Genomic DNA, 22,525 nt, shown 5'->3' on the forward strand with positions numbered 1-22,525 from the left:
AAGTTTAGGTGTGGGGGTATTTGATAATCATATTTTATTACAATTTTATACTCTCATTATCTATGTGAAGCTAGCATCATATTTACTTATTGAAGGAAGGATGAGGAAAAAATATCTCGGTGTACTTGACAATGATGACATTGAAAGAAGCTCTTTGTCATAGACTGTCATTGTTGAATGCTGATAATCACATTTTATTATAATTTTATACCCTCATTATCTATTTTATATGAATAAATATGCTACTAATAATTGTTCTTATATTTAATTACAGGTTAATGAAGAATAAATCTCAAACTCCAATCTCTCAACAAAAAGCCATTGATTTAATAAAGAAATGAAGCCCATGAAGCCAAATGAATTCTTTCAAATATTTAATGAAGAAATAAATCAAAGCTCAGTGGAAAAATCAAGAGAAAACGCCAAAGCCCAAATGTCAAAGCCTAAAAGTCCAAGCTAGAGCCAAAGACCCAAACCCAAAAGCCAAATACAAGAGGATCTGCGGACAGCACACAGGAGAAGGGCAGGCATCGATGCCTGCATCGATGCCTGCATCGATGTAGGCATCGATACCCTGGGCAGTTAGTTACGAATCTAAGACTGATTTTTGATGTTTTTGGATAAGATTTCAATTCAATGGCTCTCATTCACTGATGTTTACTATAAATAGGGGTAGAGAGTGAGGGGTTAGAGGTGTGAAAATTTTTGTAACTCCATTTGGAGAGGAGGGCTACTTCTTAATTGAGAAGGCCTTTCAAAATTATAACTTTTGTTACAATTAATAATAATAATTTTTTCACCACTTTAAATTTTTCTCTTCTTCTCTTCGTTGGATGATGAAGATGAAGATGAAGATGGAGATTAATTTGAAGGTTTGTTTTTCTTATTTCTTTTTTATTGCTTATTAGTTTAGATTTATTTTCATGCTTATAGTTAGATTTTATTTTCTTGTTAAATAGCCAAGAGGCTAGAACCTCTTGCCTTAGATTTATTTCATGCTTATAGATTAGATTTATTTCATGCTTATAGAGTAGATTTATTTTCTTGCATTTAATTCTTATAATTTATTTTGTAGTTTAGATTTTGCAATTTATTTTATAGTTAGATTTTAATTTCTTGCACTATTCACCTTGAGGCTAGAACCCTCTTGGGTTTAGTTTTTCTTACATTTAATTCTTGTAATTTATTTTATAGTTAGATTTTAATTTCTTGCATTAGTAACTTCATTATATGTGATAGAAGATCTCCCGTTCAATAAGGTAAGCACGAATGTATCATACTCCTCATTTGATAAGGAGCCCAAAAGATTAATAGTCTTGTACTCATCTATGATCTTCTCATCCATGTTCGCCAAGCCCAACAACAACTTCGTATAGTTGTTCACATGAACTACAATCGAGGTGCTCCTAGACATCTGAAATCCGAACAATCTTTATAACAAGTGCAAACGGTTCTCAACACTCTTCGGAATATACTTATTATTGAGAATCTCCCACATCTTCATTACAGACGTCACCCAATAACATCATACTTTAGATCATGTTCCAAACAGGACCTGATCACCCCACAAACGTTCCTATTCATCTTTTTCCATACCGCCTCTTCATATTTTGGTGGCCTCTCATGGACCATGATGGTCTCCTCCAAATTCTGAGCATTGACCGTATCTTGTACGTCGTTCATCCACAAACTAAAATTGATATTGTTGTCATATTTAATCATACTAATCTTGGTGTTCTGAAAATCAACTTGAACTGTACCCGTTATTTTGCTGCTTTCACCAATTTTTTCACTCATACGCACAGACTCCAATTGCAAAGAAAGATCCAAACTTTAATAGAATTAAGAAGTTACCCAACTGAACCCCAGATTGGATTCCAAATAGATCTCCTAACCACACGAGGAAAGCGAAATCTTCAATGACAACTCCACAATGCTATCTCCGCCGAAGCCTACAATTCCAAGAACTAAGCTTCCACTAAGGATCTTCCTCCACCCAATACCAAAACCCTAGATCTGAAACCCTAAAGCTCTAATACCAATTTGTTGTGCGCCTTTTGCGGAAGCGTGCTCGCATACCGAACGAGTCCGTAAGCCACAAAAGAAGATTAACAGACTAAACACGGGCACAATCCAAACAAATACGACAAACCAATTGCAAACATAGAGATATACGTGGTTCGACAATTTGTCTACGTCCACGGGGAGAGGATAGGGAGATTTCACTATATCGAGGAGAGTATAAAAGGGTTACAATCACTCAAACACTCGAACAAACTCTAACCAATGATCTCTCAACTCGCTCACAAGTTCTCTCTCTTGAAGTGCTCAGAATACTCTCTATTCTCTGATATCTCAAACTCTAAAATCGTGTTTTAATATTTATCAAAACACAAACCAAATCAAAACAGAAAATGACACCCAGGCCCAAACCCGACAGACGGTCAACCGCACTTTGACGTCGTGGTCGATCGGACAGAACGTCCAAAACTCAGGAAACCAATTACAGAGTCTGCGGTCGACAACACTTGACGCCGCGGTCGACCAGATAGAGATCCAGAAACTACCATGTACTTGTGTACATTTCCGGTCGACCGCACCTTTGATCGCAGTCGACCGGACAGAACCAAAAACTATCCGGTTGTATTTTCCTGAATGTTGCTCTTTTCTCTTCACACGTTTTAGTCACATCCCCAGATCATCCAGCGGTCACCAAGTCTTCCCTCGTCCTCCCCCTTCAGTTCTCACCCACACGATCACAGTTCAACGGCTATCGTACCACATGCATGATCACCTCGAATTCGCATGCGTTCATTCAACGCTACCTTTGTCACGCTATAAATAACCCTCCCTCTTTCTCCCTCCTCCGTTTCTATTGCTTCCCTCTTTCTCCTCCGCTCGAAATTCCTAAACAAAGCAGCCTCCTTCTTCTTTCTCTCTTTTATCCATCTAAACCTAAACCCTAGCCCTAACCCTAGTTTTAGCAATGAGGAGGCCGAGGAACGCGAGGGCCTCGAGCTCGAACAACGAGGCGAACGGCATCGAGACCCCAACGAGATCCAGCAGGGTGAGGCGAAGGAGGGCGCGGCCTGCCCCGGTGGAGCCCGAGTACTTCGCTGAGAAGAGGAACCTGGTACGATTTCTCCAATTCTTTTAATTTCTCGTTGTTTTTCTTGAGATTGGCTGTTCCGTGATCTGTTTAGATTATTTTGGGGCCACTATTTGTTACTGATTGTTGAAATCTATTCCAATTCCATGTTAGATAGATTATATTGCATTTTCTGTAACTATGAAGATCTAGGGTTCTTAATGTGAATAGAGTTCTGCTCGTTTTCCTTGATTTTTGCTGAATAAATTTTCTATTTGCAGGAAGATTTGTGGCAAGCTGCATTTCCCGTTGGAACTGAGGTCTGTGTACCTTGATATTTCTTTAGAAAATGTGAATTCATGCGAAAATTAGAGGTTGCGTTATCTGTGGCAGTGGGACAACATGGATAAACTTCGGGAGATCAACTGGAACTTTTCGAATTTAGAGGTGAGTTTTAGGCATCCGTAGAATCTTCACCTGTTGCTCCCGATCTGAGAATTGTTATTGTTTGGTGAGCAGAAAGCTTTTGAGGAGGGCGGAGAACCGTATGGAAAGACGCTGTACGTGTCTGGCTCCACTGAACGTGAGTGGATGTTATCTTTCCGTTTGTCACCAGATTGCTATATATTTCCTATATATACTCATATGCTAGAGTAAATGTGATATGTACCAAACGCTAATTTTCTTTGTTTTTGCTTCTGTCATGTTATCATTTCACCTGCTTGCTTCTTGTTACAGCTGAAATGTTGGTAGTAAATGGTGAAGAGAAAAGGGTACCACTTACCCGGCTTACGATTCAGTTTGCTGTTTACTTTAATAGATTTTAATAGCTATCAGTTTACGCAGCTTAAGAGTTTAATAGAATGCCTCGCTAGACTTGTAGGTTTTTGGCTGGGTTGCATACTTAATTCAGCGAAATTTAATGCCTTTATTCAGTATTTTTTTTCCTTATTGTTGTCTACATTGTTATGTTGGTAACTGCCTCTTTTATTAAAAGGATTAAGTAATCTATATCTTGTAGCATTTGCAAGATCGTTAATGATATTTTATTTATCTTTCCTTCACATGTTCAGTAAAATGTTGACTTTATTATTTACTTAAATATAGACTGGTAATTTGATCTATAGCACTTGCAGTTAACCGGGCATGCGGCTACATTTGTCGCTAAAAGTAATATGCTGTTTTGTTAATTTTAGTGAAAGCTGTAGCCCGATCCTGAACCTGGAGGCCTCCCATAACCTAATGCTCAACTTTACCAAAGAGCCAAGGCTCATTGGTATAGCTGTGTTAATTTGATAACTATACCTTCCTATTTCCTGGAGTTATAAACTAACCCCATGTTTGAGGTGTTCTACTGGAAACTGTACTGGCCTAGAGGCCTTGGTTTAAGTGGTAAAGGATTGCAATTGGGTAGTGCGAATTCCCAGATTCAAGTCAATGCAAAACCTCTAGTCACCGGAGAGGAGCTACTTACGTTTTGATATATGCATGTTTTCTGATTTTTGGAGATGGAGGGAGGTAGGTCTCTTCTTTTTATCATGTTAATGGGTAATTATAACCTACTTCCGTTTGATCCATGAGTTTGGCTGACTATTGTTTGAAAGAGAAGTTCTTTTATTTAAAAATTTATGGGAACAATTGGAAAGTGGTTTTATATAAGAAAATACAGCAGAACTCCAAATTTGCCCGAATAATTGACCGTTTACCAAGCAGAGTTTCGAGCTGTATGAGGAGAAAACCTCCTATATGTTTCTAGGCGGGCAGTCCGGTAAATAGACATCCATAGGAAAGGAAGTATCTGTAACAACTGGTTTTATTACGGGGCATGTATCGGGACTAACAAGAGTGGTTGGGACCTATGAAGCACCGACTCTTGCAAACATCCCCCGAGTCCGTGTCCGACGCTTGTCGGAGATGGACACGCGTTCGACACGCGTCGGACACGGTGTCAACCGCGTCGGCACGGTCAACTCCGCCGACTCGCAGCAGACATGGGGCGGACACGGTGAAGTTGAGGGCGACACGACGAAACCAAATTTTGAAACCCAAACCCGAAACCCAATTTTAAATTTAAACCCAAACCCTAACCCTAGTCGTCAGAAAACTTACATGATTTCTCGTCGAAAGGGCTCTTGCAAAGAAGCGAAGAGGCGCCGCCAGAGTCCTCGTCGTCGCCGCCAGAGTCCTCGTCATCGTCGATCATCACCGTCAACGTTCGTCGTTGTCGATCATCTCCAAGACACGGTCAGTCTCTCCGCTCTCTCTCTCTCCCCGATCGCGCTCTCTCTCTCTCCCTCCGATCGCTCTCTCTCTCCCCGATCGTGCTCTCTCTCTCTCCGATCGCTCTCTCTCTCTCTCGCCGATCGCTCTCTCTCTCTCCCCGACCGTTCTCTCATTTTCTCATTCTCTCTCTCTTTTTATAACCCAAACCACTCTCTCTCTCCCTGATCGCGCGCTCTCTCTCTCTCCCCCCGATCGTTCTCTCATTCTCTCATTCTCTCTCTCTTTTATAACCCAAACCACTCTCTCTCTCCCCGATCGCTCTCTCTCATTCTCTCTCTCTTTTATAACCCAAACCCGATCCAATTTTCTTCTCTCTCTCTCCTTTACTGTTACTGTTTTTAATTTTTCTTCTCTGTTATTATTTTCGTTTTTACTATATAAAAATATGAGAATAATATTTACTGTTAGTGTTACTGTATAAAAATATGAGAACTAAGATTCATATTGTTACTGTAAATTAATTAGTTAATTAATTAGGGTTTTATTTTTTAATTTACTGTTAATTATGATTTTAGTTACTATTTTACTATTATTAATTTTTTAATTTATTATTATTGCTTGTATTTTACAGAAATGGAACAAGACGGGAGTTCTAGTGGTAGTGGAGTATAAGATGACAAATATCCGCTTTAAAAATATGTTACCAAATTGGAGAAAAGGGTGGAAACGGCAGGAGAAAATTAGAGATGGAGATGTAATTATTGCAGAGAGGATTTTACCGGTTCACACTCAAGAGTTAAAAATCACCTCTTGAGGATAAACGGGATTGGAATTAAGATGTGTTCCAAGTCAATACCCGAAAACCTAAGGGAGTTTCAAAGGACGTTGGATCAAGCGGAGGCAAGATTGAGGGCTTCTAAGCCTAAGATGCCAGTTTTGCCTATATCTTCAACTGCAAGTACGACCGGTATAGGTGCAAGTGCAAGCATGTCGATTGGTACAGGTGAATCTAAGAGGAGAAGGGGGTCTAATACCGTAGAACAAGCATTCAATATGGGAGCAAGGGAGGAATTGAATGCATTGATTGGTAGGATATTCTACACCGGGGGATTGTCCTTCAACTTGACAAGGAATCCATATTATACCAAGGCTTTTGCATATGCCGCAAACAATCCAATCTCTAGCTACAAGCCTCCCGGTTATAATTTCATAAGGACCACTATCTTATAACGTGAGAAAACTCACGTAGAGAGGTTGATGGAGCCCATCAGGGGCACATGGTAACAGAAGGGGGTCTCCATTTGTAGTGATGAGTGGGCGGATGCACAAAGGAGACCAATCATTAATTTTATGGCGGTATGTGAGGGTAAGCCAATGTCCTTGAATGCCGTGAATATTGAGGGAGAAGTCAAGAATAAGTATTTTATCCAAGCACAGCTAGAAAAGTGCATCACAGAGGTGGGACCGAAGAATGTTATCCAAATCATAACCGATAATACTTCGGCATGCAAGGCCGCGGGAGGGCTTGTGGAGGGCACATGGCCTCACATATTTTGGACTCTTTGTGTAGTCCATATACTCAATCTTGCTATCAAGAATATCTGTGCGGCTAAGAACACGGAAGCAAGTGCCATGGCTTATGCACAATTACATTGGATTATGGAGATCTCCGATGATGCATTGTTTATGAAGAATTTTATCATGAATTACTCTATACGGCTTTCCATGTTTAATAATTATTCCAAGATGAAGCTCCTATCGATTGCCAACACAAGATTTGCCTCGTGGATTATTATGTTGAAGAGGTTTAAGGTCGTTAAGAGAGGCCTCCAAGACATAGTCATTAGTGATCGATGGAGCTTGTATAGAGAAGATGATGTGAGAAAAGCTCAATTTATGAAAGAGAAAGTCCTCGATGATTTGTGATGGGACAAGGTAGATTTTATTCTTGACTTCACTGGCCCAATCTATAAAATGATAAGGGTCACCGACACCGATACACCATGTCTTCATTTGGTATATGATATGTGGGATACAATGATTAAAAAGGTGAAGCAAGCTATTTATAGGCATGAGGGTAAAAGGGATAACGAGGAATCTCCTTTTTATGAGGTGGTTCACAAGATCTTGGTGGATCGATGGAACAATAGCAACACCCCGCTTCAGTGCTTGGCACACTCTTTAGTTCCAAGGTAATATTTCATATTTCACTCTTTAATGCGAATATTTCTATTACTTAATACCTTGTGGGCTAATTCATGTTATTAACGAATATAGGTACTATCATTCCACATGGCTCAATGAGAACGTCAATCGGTAAGCTCCAAATCAAGATCTTGAGATCTCTATGGAAAGAGCAAAGTGCTTAAGAAGATACTATCCTAACCCCGATGAACGACGGACGGTGAACTTGGAATATGCTAAGTTTGTGGGGGCTTTGGAGGCTTTTAGTGATCCGGATTCTCTTTCCGATAGAGCACATATGGATCCTAAGTCATAGTGGCTTCTTTATGGTGCAAGTACTCCAAATTTGTAATCATTGGCTGTAAAGCTTCTAGGCCAGCCTTGTTCCTCTTTTTGTTGTGAACGGAATTGGAGTACGTATGGTTTCATTCACTCCTTAAAGAGGAACAAGCTAACCCCGGTACGTGCGGAGGATCTTGTTTATGTTCACACCAACCTTCGCTTAATTTCTCAAAGTTCGGAAGAGTATATGGAAGGGGAATCAAGAATGTGGGATGTTGGTGGAGATATCTTTGAATCATTTTAAGGTGCCGGTATTTTAGATGTTGCCGCCCTTTCTCTTGACGAGCTCACGATGGAGGCCGTTGTGTTTGAGGAGGATGAAGGAGTTGAAACCATAGAATAATCTTTTGATGTTTTAACTTGAGAACTTTATTTTTAAGATACGCTTTTGGTTGTAATTTTTGCAATGTTAGTAACTTAGTATTTTGTTGCCATGGAACTAGTTGCAACTTGAACTTTATTCTCTTGTATTTTGATATGCTCAAGATGAAAGTAATGAAAACCAAAATTTGGTATTATCTTCAAATCAGTTACATAACTTACATTTGTCATTGATTATACAAGTCAATGTTACATAATAATATAACATAAAAAATTAATCTATTTTTCTATATGTTCATCTTCTCTTTCTTGTCTTCTTTAACATTATTGTCTTCAATTTTCCAAGAGATCATTGCCATCCCGACGTCTTAATTCACACCTGCAACACACACTTTTCTTTAGTTTCTTATTTGTAACCTCCACTTTACATAACAAAAAATATGAAAATGTAATATGAATTTAATTCAATATTGATATATATAATAATATTAAAAAAATTTAGCCGTGTCGTCGTGTCCTATTTTTTTGGGTTTTGCCTTGTCCGTGTGACCGTGTCCATGTCGTGTCCGTGTCGCCGTGTCTGTGTCCGTGCTTCATAGGTTGGGACAACAAACATATTTGATTCATATTTTTCCATTTTTTCTAAGGTTTTCAAACAATATTTCCCCTTTATTTCTCTAGTCATTTCTTTCTTCTTTTCGGAATTTATTTCTCTAGTCATTTCTTTCTTCTTTTCGGAATTTATTTCTCTGATCATTTCTTTCTTCTTTTCGGAAAGATCGATGGCGATGGTATAGGTGACTGATGATATTACAGATCTGAATTTATATTTTCCATATTGAAAATGAGAATACATCGTAAAATACCTTTGGAGACGACAGTTGACATAGTTATATCAAGAGAGCATTTTCAGATACAGGAGATTGAAAATCACACATTCATGTGTGAAGGGGCTTGTTATGTGCATTGGTACGGTACACATATGTATCTACATGGTCACAAGCACATACTACTTATTATGTACGAGTTACAGTTATGTTTGACTCAATGCTAAATGCTTTCTTTTCATGTAAATAAAGATTTACATTCTTTTTCATGCTTTATTGAGTAGGTTGTTTCTCCTATTCCGCCTTCTGATAAAATTGGTGTAAAATCTGTGCAACAGGAGACAGAAGATATTACACCAATGAAAGCAATGGAAATGGCATGGATTCCATATATACCATTGGAAAACAGGTTAGTTGTATTAATAGCTTCAGTTATTCATACTTCAGTTATTCATACTCATATTTTTAATTTTGATTAGTAGTGTCGAATTTTAACAATTATTTAACAGGCAAAGTCAAGTTGAAAGACTGAAAACTCAAATTTATACCATGGGCTGCACTCAGAGAACGTACTTTATCTCTCAGTTAACCGTTCATAGAGACCATTAAACATCATATAGTGCAATTATTTTTAGTTTCTTGTAAGATTAGTTGTGATTGGTTGGTTTTTCATCTATGCAAAAATGGGTGGGGGTCAAGGTGACGAGAAAAAGTAGTTCTATGAAGGGTTTGGTTCTCTCATAATTTTTGTGAATAAGTGTAAGCATCTCACCATTTTAAACATGTTATGATGCCATTACACCAATCTTTTTCTTACTTAATATCTTTTGGGTCCTTGCATTTCTACTTTTAGAAACGCCCTGATTTTACTTCTCAGTTGGATTAGTTGGTTCAGAGCAGAAATAGTAGGTTACTTTATAAAGTAGGAACATGTGACCTTTAAAAGAAATTTCATGAAGGGTCAAAAGTTTAGCAGTATTTTTTATAAGATAAAAAAGTAAAAGTTTTACATCTATCCGGGTGGGAAGCACCTTTATTTTAGTTTCACAGTTGGAAACATATTCGTTTTATCTTCGCCGCAATCTACATCCTCTTTGTTTAATGCTGCTGATTTGCTTGTTCGTTAAAAGTCACATACTTAATGTAAGAGTTTCAGATGGTTCATGTCATTCTTTATTTTCTTTGAGATATATTTCTTGTAGTTTGTTGTTGTTGTTTTTGTTAGAACAATCACATGTTAAAGGATTAGGGTGCATATGCTTGTTGTTTACCCAATTCATGATATTTGAAGAAGATATAGTTACTGACTGTGAACCTGACGATTATGCTACCTTGTTAAAACCTTTATTTCGTTGTTACCTTGTTTATTATCTGTAAAATTATTGCCAGTATTATATTGTAGAATTGAATTTGGAGGAGATTCGATCCTGCAAATATAATGGTTCATCCTTTGGGCTGTAAACCAGTGGATATTTGTTAACATACTCTACTCTTACTATTTTAACGATCTCCTTTTTCCTGGAAATATTTTTAATTCATACTGCGCTAGGATCCCATTCAATAATGATTTGATAGTGTTCAACGATATACTGGAGTCAGAATATTTTTATAACTGTAGTTACCTGTTGTTTTTTTGTCCTGTTTGTTTTGGTGTAGAATTTGACTTGATATATATTATTTATGGTTCATTTAAATATGCCAAGTCAGTAAGAATTTCTACATGTTATCATGTGCTAATTTGTTTGCATATTTCACTTTCAGATCTGCACTAAAACATTTGAAAGTTACATAGACCCAGCCTTCAAAAATTTTATTGTTTTCTTAATAATATAGCTGTGTGGTAGTTGTCCTGGGATACGGTTACCTCTGAGATTAACCATGTCGTACAAAGCCAGCTCTAAAAATTAAGGGACAAAGGTGAGCCCCACTTGTAATAATTGTTAAGTTTGGCTGTTGACTGTAACTTATGGTGACATGATAGGATATAAGTTGATATCAGTGAAGAACCAACGTGGTTTTGCAGTTATGAGTTCAGCTATAGAACTCAGGAGAAAGAAAGTACATCGATTGACCTCATCAAATAGAAGCAAAAGATCCAAATACTCCCTCATCTTTCTCGCTTTCCTCTCAATCGAACTATCTGGCGACTCTAAGGTACAGCTGCTTACAGGATATTTGTTGTGAACTCATCAATGGCTTGGTTAAATGATTCTATTTTCTCCTACACCATGCACTTGTATTGCTCTCTCACACGTGCGCACAAATGAGTCTTGAGTGTGTGCATGCACACACATTGCACTTGTAGCAGGCAGACGCAGTACGGATCCACACAGATTAGAGTTGCCTCATGAAGACATGGTTTGGAACCCGCCCCACCCCCAGCCCCCCCAAAAAAGAATAAATAAACCAAAGCAAATTACATGAAGGTTTTGGGTCCATGTGAGAGGGAGAGAACAGTGGATTTTGACAGCCGCTCAGGTCGGTGGAGAAAATCGCTCAAGGTTTGGTACCGACTGATTGGTTATGTCCACATGTGATGGTATGTTTCCAGTGTGTTTGAAGGTTAAATGGTGAATTGGATGTGAATAACATCACAGCTTAGTGTTTGACGGATGCATAGATCCGGGAAAACATAGTGACGTAATTGACTATCTCACCTGTAATGCTTAACTTGCTAGGACAGAGAATTCGTCAAATTGAAATGTGTTTTGGGCTTAGATTAAGACTTGCCTTTGAAGTTTCACTAGATTGATGTTAGATTTGGACCAAAGGCTCTGTTCTTGTCATTCTCGTTATTATTGTTATTTTGACCATTAGTCCGAGACAGGTAAATTGTGATCTTTGTCAAAACTCCGCCAAGGTGTCAGCCTTGTCTTTAGGCATGGTCCCAAGCCGCATATGCTAAAGTTAGACTTTATGACTGAACTAGTTTCCATAGAAACCTGTTCTAGCTGCTGTCATGACTGAAAGCTATGTTTCTCAGCTGTTAATATATCACTCATAACATGGTGTAGTGCAATTCCTACAGTCCCGTTTGAGCACGATCGTTTATTTTCTACTTTATCTCAATTTATAATTTTTTTTTCATTTCCAGCTTGAGCTCATCCCCATTTTCATACTATTATGGCGCATGCGATGCATGCATTGTATGATACAAAATTGTGCATAAATTTTTTTGAACATTTTAATAATCAATATGAGTACATGTATAATCAAGAGTAAGAGAGAGAGAGACTTAAAATTGGTCTCGATCTTGAAAATTTGGAGTTATGAAATAGTGAATAGTTTGTTAGTTATTAAATAATGGGGATAGTCGTGAAGTAGATTTTTTTTCCCCAGACTTGTCTCTCTACTAAGTTGTAACATAGGGGTAGCACCAAAAAAGAGCTTTTTTTTATGACAGGAATATAAATGATAGTAATTGAATCCTTTCAAATATGGCAAAAACATCTGTAGCAAATGTTGTCGGCTTAAACAACTTCACTAAGTACAGAAAATATTATTTTACAGTTCTGCTCGTATATATCCTCCCAAGAAGTTTTTACCTATGAAAGAATCAAGGGACTGTAGTTGATGGAACATATAGAATTCTGACATGTTCTTCTGGGCAGATCTTCAGCCGCTTAAAGCTGATGAAGATGAGGAGAACACGGTTGTCGATATCATTTATCCTTCAGAACCACCAGTAAGCTAAATATTAAGAACACTTCGCAGATGCATTTTCCTTCTTTTTCCTTTACTACTGATTATTGGTCGTATTGAACTTTACCTAAAGAACAGGAAGATGCCTTTAAGGTGATAAATACATAAGCTTGCTTTCTGCCTCTCCAATTGAGTTTGGCTAAGTCATTCTTCACCTAGTTATTTTGTAGTCGTTTAAGCTGTGGAAACTGTTTTTCAGGAATATGTGAGGGAACAAATCAGAAAGAGAAAGAGAGAACAACGGCAGGTACTTTTGATATATATAATTCATTGGTTTTAAGGGATTTGAGACAAACATAAAACTTTCTTCGCTAATCATTCAGGCAAGAGAAGCAAGGATCAAGGCGATAGAAGATGTGGACCCTGAAACAAAAGCTGCATTTGAGAATATGCGAATTTATAAGTTTTACCCTGTGCAGACACCTGGTACACCTGATATAAGCAACAAGAAGGTGTGCTCTTACTTTCTTTTTTTTTGCATTCTTTTCCCTCCACTGTTATTGTTATTGGGAGTGCTTCCATGAGGAAGCATGTGTTTCTTTCATGTGAGAAATATTAATCTCTTGGGTTTGTTTTGCAGGTTTCTTACATAAACAGATACTAGGGAAAAGCTCACGTCCTGATGTGACACAGTATATCCTGTTAGCCAATATTCCTGACTCACAGCCGCAACTTTTTGAAGGAATGAAAAAGAGTGGGCTCCACCATCACTTTCGGTGTCGAAACCAACCGTAAGTTTTGAAATAAGAAATGCACAGTAAAAGTATTAATATAATATTAGTGCATAATGTTTTCCCAAACACTATAAATAGGCCCAAAACTATTAAGGAAAAAAATCATCACAGAAACAACTCCTCATATAGAAGAGTGAGAGAGAAAAATAGAGAGAGAGAGTATCTCCTTATAAAGAGAGATTGTAACTCCAAAGTTTTTCCTCATAATAGATTCTTCTATCCTTACCCATGATTTTTACCCCAAATTCTTTAGGGGGTTTTCCACGTAAATCTGTGTGTTCTTTTTATCACTACTTTCAATCTACTATCGCTACGACATTGCTCTATTGTGCCCCGGATTTGTACCAACAATTGGTATAAGAGCCTGACTTAGGGTGAGTGTATCTACTTATCGTATGCTCTGTGGTTGCCACCAAAGCTGGATCCTCCACATCAGAAAATAAGTTAGATTATCATTTACCCTTTGAAGGTGACGAGTACTATTCACGAGTATAGCACTATTTATAAATATGGTACTATTCACACAGTTGATGTTCATAAATACAGTTACTATTTACGTGAAATAGTAAGAAGTTATTGTTCGTGGTAGAAGTAATGGTGGTAAAGTTCGAGATTGAGAAATTACTTCAACGGGAGTAATTTCTCTCTGTGAAAGTTGAAGATAAATGATATCTTGAGAAAAGATAATTGCCTAGCGGTCATCGGTGCAAGACCGGAAGACATCATAGATGATAAGAAGTAGAACGAGATGGATGAAAATGCTATTGTAAATCTTCATCTGGTATTAATAGGCGGGGTGCTGTCAAGCATAAAGGAGAAGATGACAGCAAATGAGATCTGGGATACTCTAACAAAGCTATATGAGGTAAAATCCCTGCACAATAAAATCTTCTTAAAAAGAAGATTCTACACATTGAGGATGGCGGAATCTACATCGATGACCGACCACATCAACACCCTAAACACACTGTTCTCCCAACTCACAACGTTGGGGCATACAATCGGTGTGAATGAACGTGCAGAACTTCTACTTCAGAGTCTACCTAACTTGTATGATCAACTCATCATCAACCTGACAAACAACGTCCTTACGAACAATCTAGTCTTCGATGATGTTGCAGCCGCTGTTCTGGAGGGAAAAATCGGCACAAGAACAAGGAATATATGCAGACAAGTTCGCAATAAGCGGAGGCCTTAATGGTAATGAAAGGAAGATCAACGGAACGTGGCTCCGGTGGGAGTCATACCCATGGTAGATCAAAATCACGAAGTAAGAAGAATATCAAATACTACAATTGTGGCAAAAGAGGGCACGTCAATCGGAGTGTTAGCACAATAAGAAGAGTGATGATAAAAAGTCTTCAGAGCCATCAACATCTCAATGATGCGTTCTTAGCACATCAGATGATAGTAAAATTTTATATAGTGGAGCAATCATTGTTGATGAAGGCAGAAAGAGATTTGCTGATGTTTGGCTTCTTGATTCAGTAGCCTCCTGGCACATGACCTCCCGGAGAGAATGGTTTCACAAATATGAACCTATCTCAGGAGGATCTGTATTTATGAGGAATGATCATGCCTTGAAGATTTCTGGTATTAGCACTATCAAAATCAAAATATTTGATGGTACAATACGTACCATTCAAGATGTGCGACATGTGAAGGGCTTGAAGAAGAATCTATTATCTTTAGGACAATTAGATGAGCTCGAGTGCAAGACCCATATAGAAAACGGGATCATGAAGATTGTTAGAGAGACGCTTGTTATCATAAAAGGAGAAAAGATAGCCACAAATCTATACATGCTCAAGGGAGAGACTCTACAGGAAGTTGATTCATGTGTGGCATCAACCAGCCGTGGAGAAGAACAAACCATGATGTGGCATCGCAAACTAGGCCACATGTCCGAATAAGGCTTAAAGATTCTCTCCGATCAGAAGCTGCTTCTTGGACTTAATTCGGTAGCTCTTCCATTCTGCGAGCATTGTGTTACAAGCAAGCAACATCGACTGAAGTTCAACACATCGAGTTCTAGAAGCAAGGCTATTCTGGAACTGGTTCATTCTGATGTATGGCAAGCACCAGTTACATCCTTAGGAGGAGCAAAGTACTTTGTGTCCTTTATTGATGATTACTCCAGGAGATGTTGGGTGTATCCTATCAAGAAGAAGGCGGATGTGTTCTCAGTCTTTAAAGCCTACAAAGCGCGGGTCGAGCTTGAATCATGTGTGGCATCAACCAGCCGTGGAGAAGAACAAACCATGATGTGGCATCGCAAACTAGGCCACATGTCCGAATAAGGCTTAAAGATTCTCTCCGATCAGAAGCTGCTTCTTGGACTTAATTCGGTAGCTCTTCCCTTCTGCGAGCATTGTGTTACAAGTAAGCAGCATCGACTGAAGTTCAACACATCGAGTTCTAAAAGCAATGTTATTCTGGAACTGGTTCATTCTGATGTATGGCAAGCACCAGTTACATCCTTGGGAGGTGCAAAATATTTTGTGTTCTTTATTGATGATTATTCCAGGAGATGTTGGGTGTATCCTATCAAGAAAAAGGCGGATGTGTTCTCAGTCTTTAAAGCCTACAAAGCGCGAGTCGAGCTTGAATCCGAAAAGAAGATTAAATGTTTAAGCTCAGATAATGGAGGAGAATACACAGACAGTGAATTTCTTACATTCTGCAAGCAAGAAGGCATCAATAGACAATTCAGTACTGCTTATACTCCTCAACAAAATGGAGTGACGAAGCGGATGAATAGAACTCTGTTTGGAAAAACAAGAGCTAATGTTAACAACTGTAAATTTGGATAAAATCTTTTGGACGGAAGTAGTAAAAATCGCCTATTATGTAGTGAATCGATCTCTATCAACTGTAATACAATTGAAGACACTGATGAAGATGTGGACTGGCAAGCCAGCTGATTATTCCAACCTCCATATATTTGGAAGTTCGGTGTACGTTATGTATAATGCCTAAGAAATTACAAAGTTAGATTCGAAATCGAGAAAATGTATATTCTTGGGGTATGCTGACGGAGTAAAGGGTATCGCTTGTGGGATCCCACTGCCTGCAAGGTATCGTCAGCAGAGATGTTATTTTTGTAAAGAACCAACTGCAAAGTGAAGAAGAAGGAAACAGCTCAAGGAAGGACTCAGAGACTATAGTTGTTCAGATAGAAAATGATCCAAATTCTTTTGAAGCAACATCGGAGCATGATGTATAAGAACCAGTCGAGTTTGAGGCTCCAGAAGTTCAAAGGTCAACTCGTGAGAGAAGACCACCGATTTTGCACTCAGAGTATATTACGGAGAGTAATGTTGCATACTGTCTTCTAACAGAGGATGAAGAGTCATCAACTTTTCATAAAGCTATAAATAGCATAGATGTATCTTTGTGGATGACAGCTATGCAGGAAGAAATTGAAGCTCTTCATAAGAATAAGACTTGGGTACTTGTGTCACTATCACAAGGAAAGAAGGTTATTCGAAATAAATGGGTCTACAAGATCAAGCGAAATGGAGATAATCAAGTGGAGTGATATCGTGCTAGATTGGTAATAAAATGATATGCTCAGAAAGAAGGTATTGATTTTAATAAAATATTTTTTCTGTAGTTCGACTTATAACAGTCCGAATAGTCCTGGCTATGAGCGCTATATTTGACTTACATCTAGAGCAGCTAGACGTGAAAACACCATTTTTTCATGGAGATCTTCAAGAAGAAATTTACATGCTCCAACAAGAAGGTTTTGAAGAAAAAGAAAAAGAGAAATTGGTTTGCAGATTGAACAAATCTCTGTACGGTCTAGAGCAGGCACCAAGGGGTTGGTACCAGAGATTTGATTCATTCATCATGAGCCTTGGATATAACAGACTTAATTCAGACCCTTGTGCAGAGGTTTGGTGAAAATAACTTTGTTATCTTATTGTTGTATGTTGATGACATGTTGGTTGTAAGCCCCAACAAAGATCGTATCAAATAATTAAAGGCTCGATTGGCTAGGGAATTTGAAATACAGGATTTAGGATCTGCAAACAAGATTTTAGGGATGCAAATTCATCGAGACAAAATTAATAGGAAGATTTGGCTTTCTCAGATACTATTTGAAGAAAATCTTAAGGCGTTTTAACATGCAAGATTGTAAGCTAACTTCTACCCCACTTCCTGTTAATTACAAGTTATCCTCCAGTATGAATCCTAGTAGTGAAGAAGAGATGATGGAGATGTCTCGATTACCATATGCATCAGCAGTGGGAAGCTTAATGTTCGCTATGATTTGTACAAGACCAGACATTGCACAAGCAGTGGGAGTGGTTAGTCGATACATGACGAATCCTGGTAAAGAGCATTGAAATGTTGTAAAGAGGGTTCTAAGATACATTAAAGGAACCTCAAATGTTGCATTATGTTATGGGGGATCTGATTTTATTATCAATGGATATGTTAATTCTGATTATGCAGGTGATCGTGATAATAGCAAATCCACCACATGTTATGTGTTTGCACTTGTTGGCGGAGCTGTAAGCTGAATATCAAAACTGTAGTCAGTTGTGGCTACTTCAACAACAGAACCAGAATATGTAGCAGCTACACAAGCTAGTAAAGAAACGATGTGGTTGAAGATGGTGCTGGAGGAACTCAAGCATGAACAAAAGAAGATTTCTCTATTTTATGACAGTCTGAGTGATTTGCATTTAACAAGAAATCCAGCTTTTTATTCAAAGACTAAACACATTCGAGTTCAGTACCACTTCGTTCGTGAGAAAGTGGAAGAATAAACAGTGGATATGCAGAAAATTCACACCAAAGACAACCTAGCAGATTTTTTTGACTAAATCAGTCAATACTGATAAATTTATTTTGTGTCGATCCTCCTGTGGTTTGTTGGAGACATGAACAACATGAAGATGACAAGATAGAAAGAATAGTTTGAAGATATGATTTATGCTCAATCAAATCTTTAAGTGAGACTTTTTGAAAGAATGAAAAAGAGTGGGTCCCACCATCACTTTCGGTGTCGAAAGCCTCCGTAAGTTTTGAAACGAGAAATGCACAGTAAAAATATTAATATAATATTAGTGCATAGTATTTTCTCAAACATTATAAATAGGCCCAAAACTCTTAAGGAAAAAAATCATCCGAGAAACAACTCCTCATATAGAAGAGAGAGAGAAAAATAGAGAGAGAGAGTATCTCCTTATAAAGAAAGATTGTAACTCTAAAGTTTCTTCTCATAGTGGATTCTTTTATCTTTACCCGTGGTTTTTACCCCAAATTCCTTAGGGGGTTTTCCACGTAAATTTGTGTGTTCTTTTTATCTCTACTTTCACTCTATTATCGTTGCGACCCTGCTCTATTAGGCCCCGGGTTTGTACCAACATATCCAAAGGCAACTTCATTCATGTATTCCACTTTTGTTTGGACAGGAGTGCTGTGGCTTCTGCCTTGAATAGAGACCAGAAGCAGAAATTTCGATAAAGCATATCTATGAATATTACAATTTCACCTGTATATGGTGGTGGAGAACAAGGTTATCCACCCATGATAATGTTGGCTGAGAAACCTATTCATTTATTTTGAAATTTCACATGTAAGTGACGTGATTGGTGTTTAGATAAGTAGTTCGGTGGTAACGTACAGAATGTAGAATTCTCATACTCTAGGCACTAATGGCAACCATTTGTAGAAGAATATTTGATATTGCATGCCAACCTCTTATTCTTTGAGATTTCTTTCATCCAGTCTGCACTCGAGCTAGATGCAGTTGCAATAGTGAAATTGCTTGACAGTGAAGTCATTTGCATAAAATTTCAATTAGAAAATTACTTGCTACTGAAGTTTCTGCAGTTTGGACAGAAATATTATGTGTTCATTAGTATCTGCCATACGTATGAGCTGATTTTTTTTTCTAAAATTTAATCCACCTCTCCGTAATCACTGCTAGCAACTTGCTATTGTAGGAATATATGTAAGCATCGTTGCAATGATGATAAAAATTTCAGTAGTTAATCTTCCTTTAAAAGAAACATCCCACTTTTTTAAGTGATAAAAGGTTCCAAATTATTAACATACGAACATTGTTTTTTTTTTTTTTTTAAGAAGAAAAGTTCGAAACTTCTTCGTTCAATTGTAGAAAAACCATACCTGTAGGCCCATCGATTCCGCAGATGAAAAACAACATGTTTTCTAGTAGGAGAATCTTGAATTGTCTTTCACTATTACCCGCTTGTTCAAATCAAATTAAATATGGGACTTTAATAGAAGAAACAAGGGAAATGTCAAGCTTGAAAATGATGACTCTTATTAGGTTCCGATTGGAATTGGATAATGACGGAGGGACCAAAAAGTAATATGCTTTAGCTCCAAGCTCTGGAAAAAACAAACTTTAGAAGTGCCTAGTTCCCTTCAAGGTTATTATCTTCTTTTTCTGGCCGAACAATCTACAAGGTTGAGTCTTTTGGTCAAAACTAGCTCGCAGGGGCACGTGCAATGCACATGACAAATTTAATTGGGAGTTTATGTAAAAGAATGCTATATTTTATATATGCAGGATTTAGATTAACGAAGACTATATTTACAAAATTAAGTTTTATGTGTAACTTTTACAGTAATGGTCAGTATGTATGGAGATAATAGTCAATATCCAAAGTGTTTTAAAATTTTGAAAATACATTTATAATAAACTTGGGTTAAGGTAAAGTGTATATAAATCCCTCATCTATACCTTCAGTTCCATTTAACCCCCTAAGTTATTTATTAGCATATAGCACTCTTCCCTTAAGAATTGAGGGGGATAAGTGCTAATAAATGAGCTAATTGAAGGTATATATAAGGGAATTTTGTGCAGCTTATGTGAACGTGAGAGGGCCCACCAACATCACAATCACGCAGAGCAGCAAAGTTCACCTTAGTGTGAACACGGAAGTTCACGCGGACAATTTCACGGCCCACCCGATTGTCCCCTGTGCTATATATATTCCTTAGGTTTTCTTTTGGGAAGTGTGCAGGGAGTTGTTTGCGGCTGCAGTGCAATTGCGTGCAAGGGTGCAAGGCTGATTTGTTGCGACTGCGGCAGAAAATCACAGCAGGAGGGTGGTGCTTGGTTTTTGCGGCTGCAGAGGAGAACGGCGTGCGAAAGCAGAGAGTTCTTTTGATTTTGAGCAGCCCCCTTTATTGAGGGTTTTGTGCATCCTTTTGTAAATAGATTGTGTGAAATTTTTGAGAGTTTGTGTGAGGGTTTAGATTGAGTGATTGTAAACCCTAGTTGTATCTCTCTCTCTAATAGTAGATCTCCCCCCTCCTTGCCCCGTGGACGTAAGCTATTTGCCGAACTACGTAAAAATTTGTGTTATTGCCGTAATTTGTAATAGCTTGTAGGATCTCTCAACAGGTCAGTCCTAGAACTGATGAGAGGAAGAGCCGATATCTCACTTTGTTGAGATATCCGTTTCAGATTCTTGTTTCCTTGGTGAGACAGGAATTCTTATGATCTAATCTCGTGTTGTGCACCTTGCGCACCGGAGGTGCTGCCGAAATTTCCGCTGCGCACAACAAGTGGTATCAGAGCTCCAGGTTGGATTTGGGAGCTTGTTTGAAGGATTCACTGAAGGATTCCTATTTGAAGAATTAGATCGACAACATGGGAGAAACAAGCACATCGGGATTGTCTCTTTCGAAGGCGATACAAAGTCTGAGCATCAATAACACGAAGATTAATGTTCCGAAGTTCGACGGCAAGATTAATTTCGGATTGTGGAGGTGTCAGGTGATGGACGCCTTGGATGCTCAGAATTTGGAGGAGACTCTTGTGTTACAAGAGAAAGCTGTCGAGATGGAAGCTAAGGTTTGGAAGAAGATGAATAGTAGGGCGTGTGGAGTTATTCGGTCATGCTTGACGCCGGATCTTATTTATGATGTGATGAACGAGACGTCGGCGAAGAAGATGTGGGAAACACTCAATGAAAAGTATCTTACTAAGAGCATTGAGAATCAGCTTCACTTGAAGAAAAGATTTTACCAGTTCAAGATGAAGAGGGGAGTTTCCATTAGAGAGCATGTTAACAACTTCACAAAGCTACTTTTAGACATGGCCAATGTGGATATCACGGTTAAGGATGAAGACAAGGCGATGCTACTTTTGTGTTCATTACCCGAGGATGATTATGGTACTTTTGTCCTAACTATGATTAATGGAAGAACTATTGTTAGTTACAAGAATGTGACCTCAGCGTTAGTGAATTATGAGTTGAGGAAGAGTGTGCATGAGTCCTCCGAGAAGGCATCGGGAGATGCATTAGTAGTTCATGGCTGTGGTTCAAACCGAAGCAGGAGGTCGCAGTCTAGAGGTGCACATCGTGGGATTAGTAGGAATCAGTGTGCCTTTTGTAAAGAGGATGGACATTGGAAAGCCGAATGCCCAAAGTTAGATCGAGCCGAAAAGAATAAGGGGAAAGCTGTACAAGCTTCAGAGGTAAATGTTATCAAGACTAGTGGCAACAATTCAGATTCGGATTCTTCGGGCTATTCGTTGTCTGCACTACCGCCAGTTTCTGTTGCCAACTCTACAGAGTGGATGTTGGATTCAGGTGCTTCATACCACGTTTGCCCTAGGAGGGATTGGTTATCCAGCTTTCAGAAGTTGGAAAGAGAGGATGTTATGCTCATGGGTAATAGACATGCATGCTCTATTGGTGGTATTGGTACCGTTCGTATTCAAATGTATGGCGGAGTGATTCAGGAGTTGGATGAAGTGAGGTTCGTTCCGCGGTTGTCGAAGAACATCATTTCACTAGGAGCTTTGGTGGCATTTGGCTATAAAGTAACCTTGGTGGATGCACGTTTGAAGGTCACATTGGGGTCCATGATTGTGATGAAGGGCGTCAGAAGGAGCAATTTATATTATTTGCTCGGAAGCACGGTGATTGATAGGGAGATGACGACTTCATCAGATTCGGCTAGACTGTGACGTTGTTTGATGCTGGGTTATTTGATTAGTAATGTCGTGCATAGGTTGTTAAGGGGTGCTTTGACCTGAAGTTTGAAGTCCTGTGAACCCATTGGTATGAGCAAGAAGACCGAGGTGGAGTTTGGTACTTCTATCC

The 22,525-nt window shown here is 38.5% G+C and overlaps 1 pseudogene; it reads left to right on the plus strand.

The window, feature by feature from the left end:
- LOC109834986 lies at positions 2,890-19,122 on the plus strand (annotated as a pseudogene).

This window comes from Asparagus officinalis, chromosome 3 (genome assembly GCF_001876935.1).
Source record: "Asparagus officinalis chromosome 3, Aspof.V1, whole genome shotgun sequence".
Taxonomy (NCBI): domain Eukaryota; kingdom Viridiplantae; phylum Streptophyta; class Magnoliopsida; order Asparagales; family Asparagaceae; genus Asparagus; species Asparagus officinalis.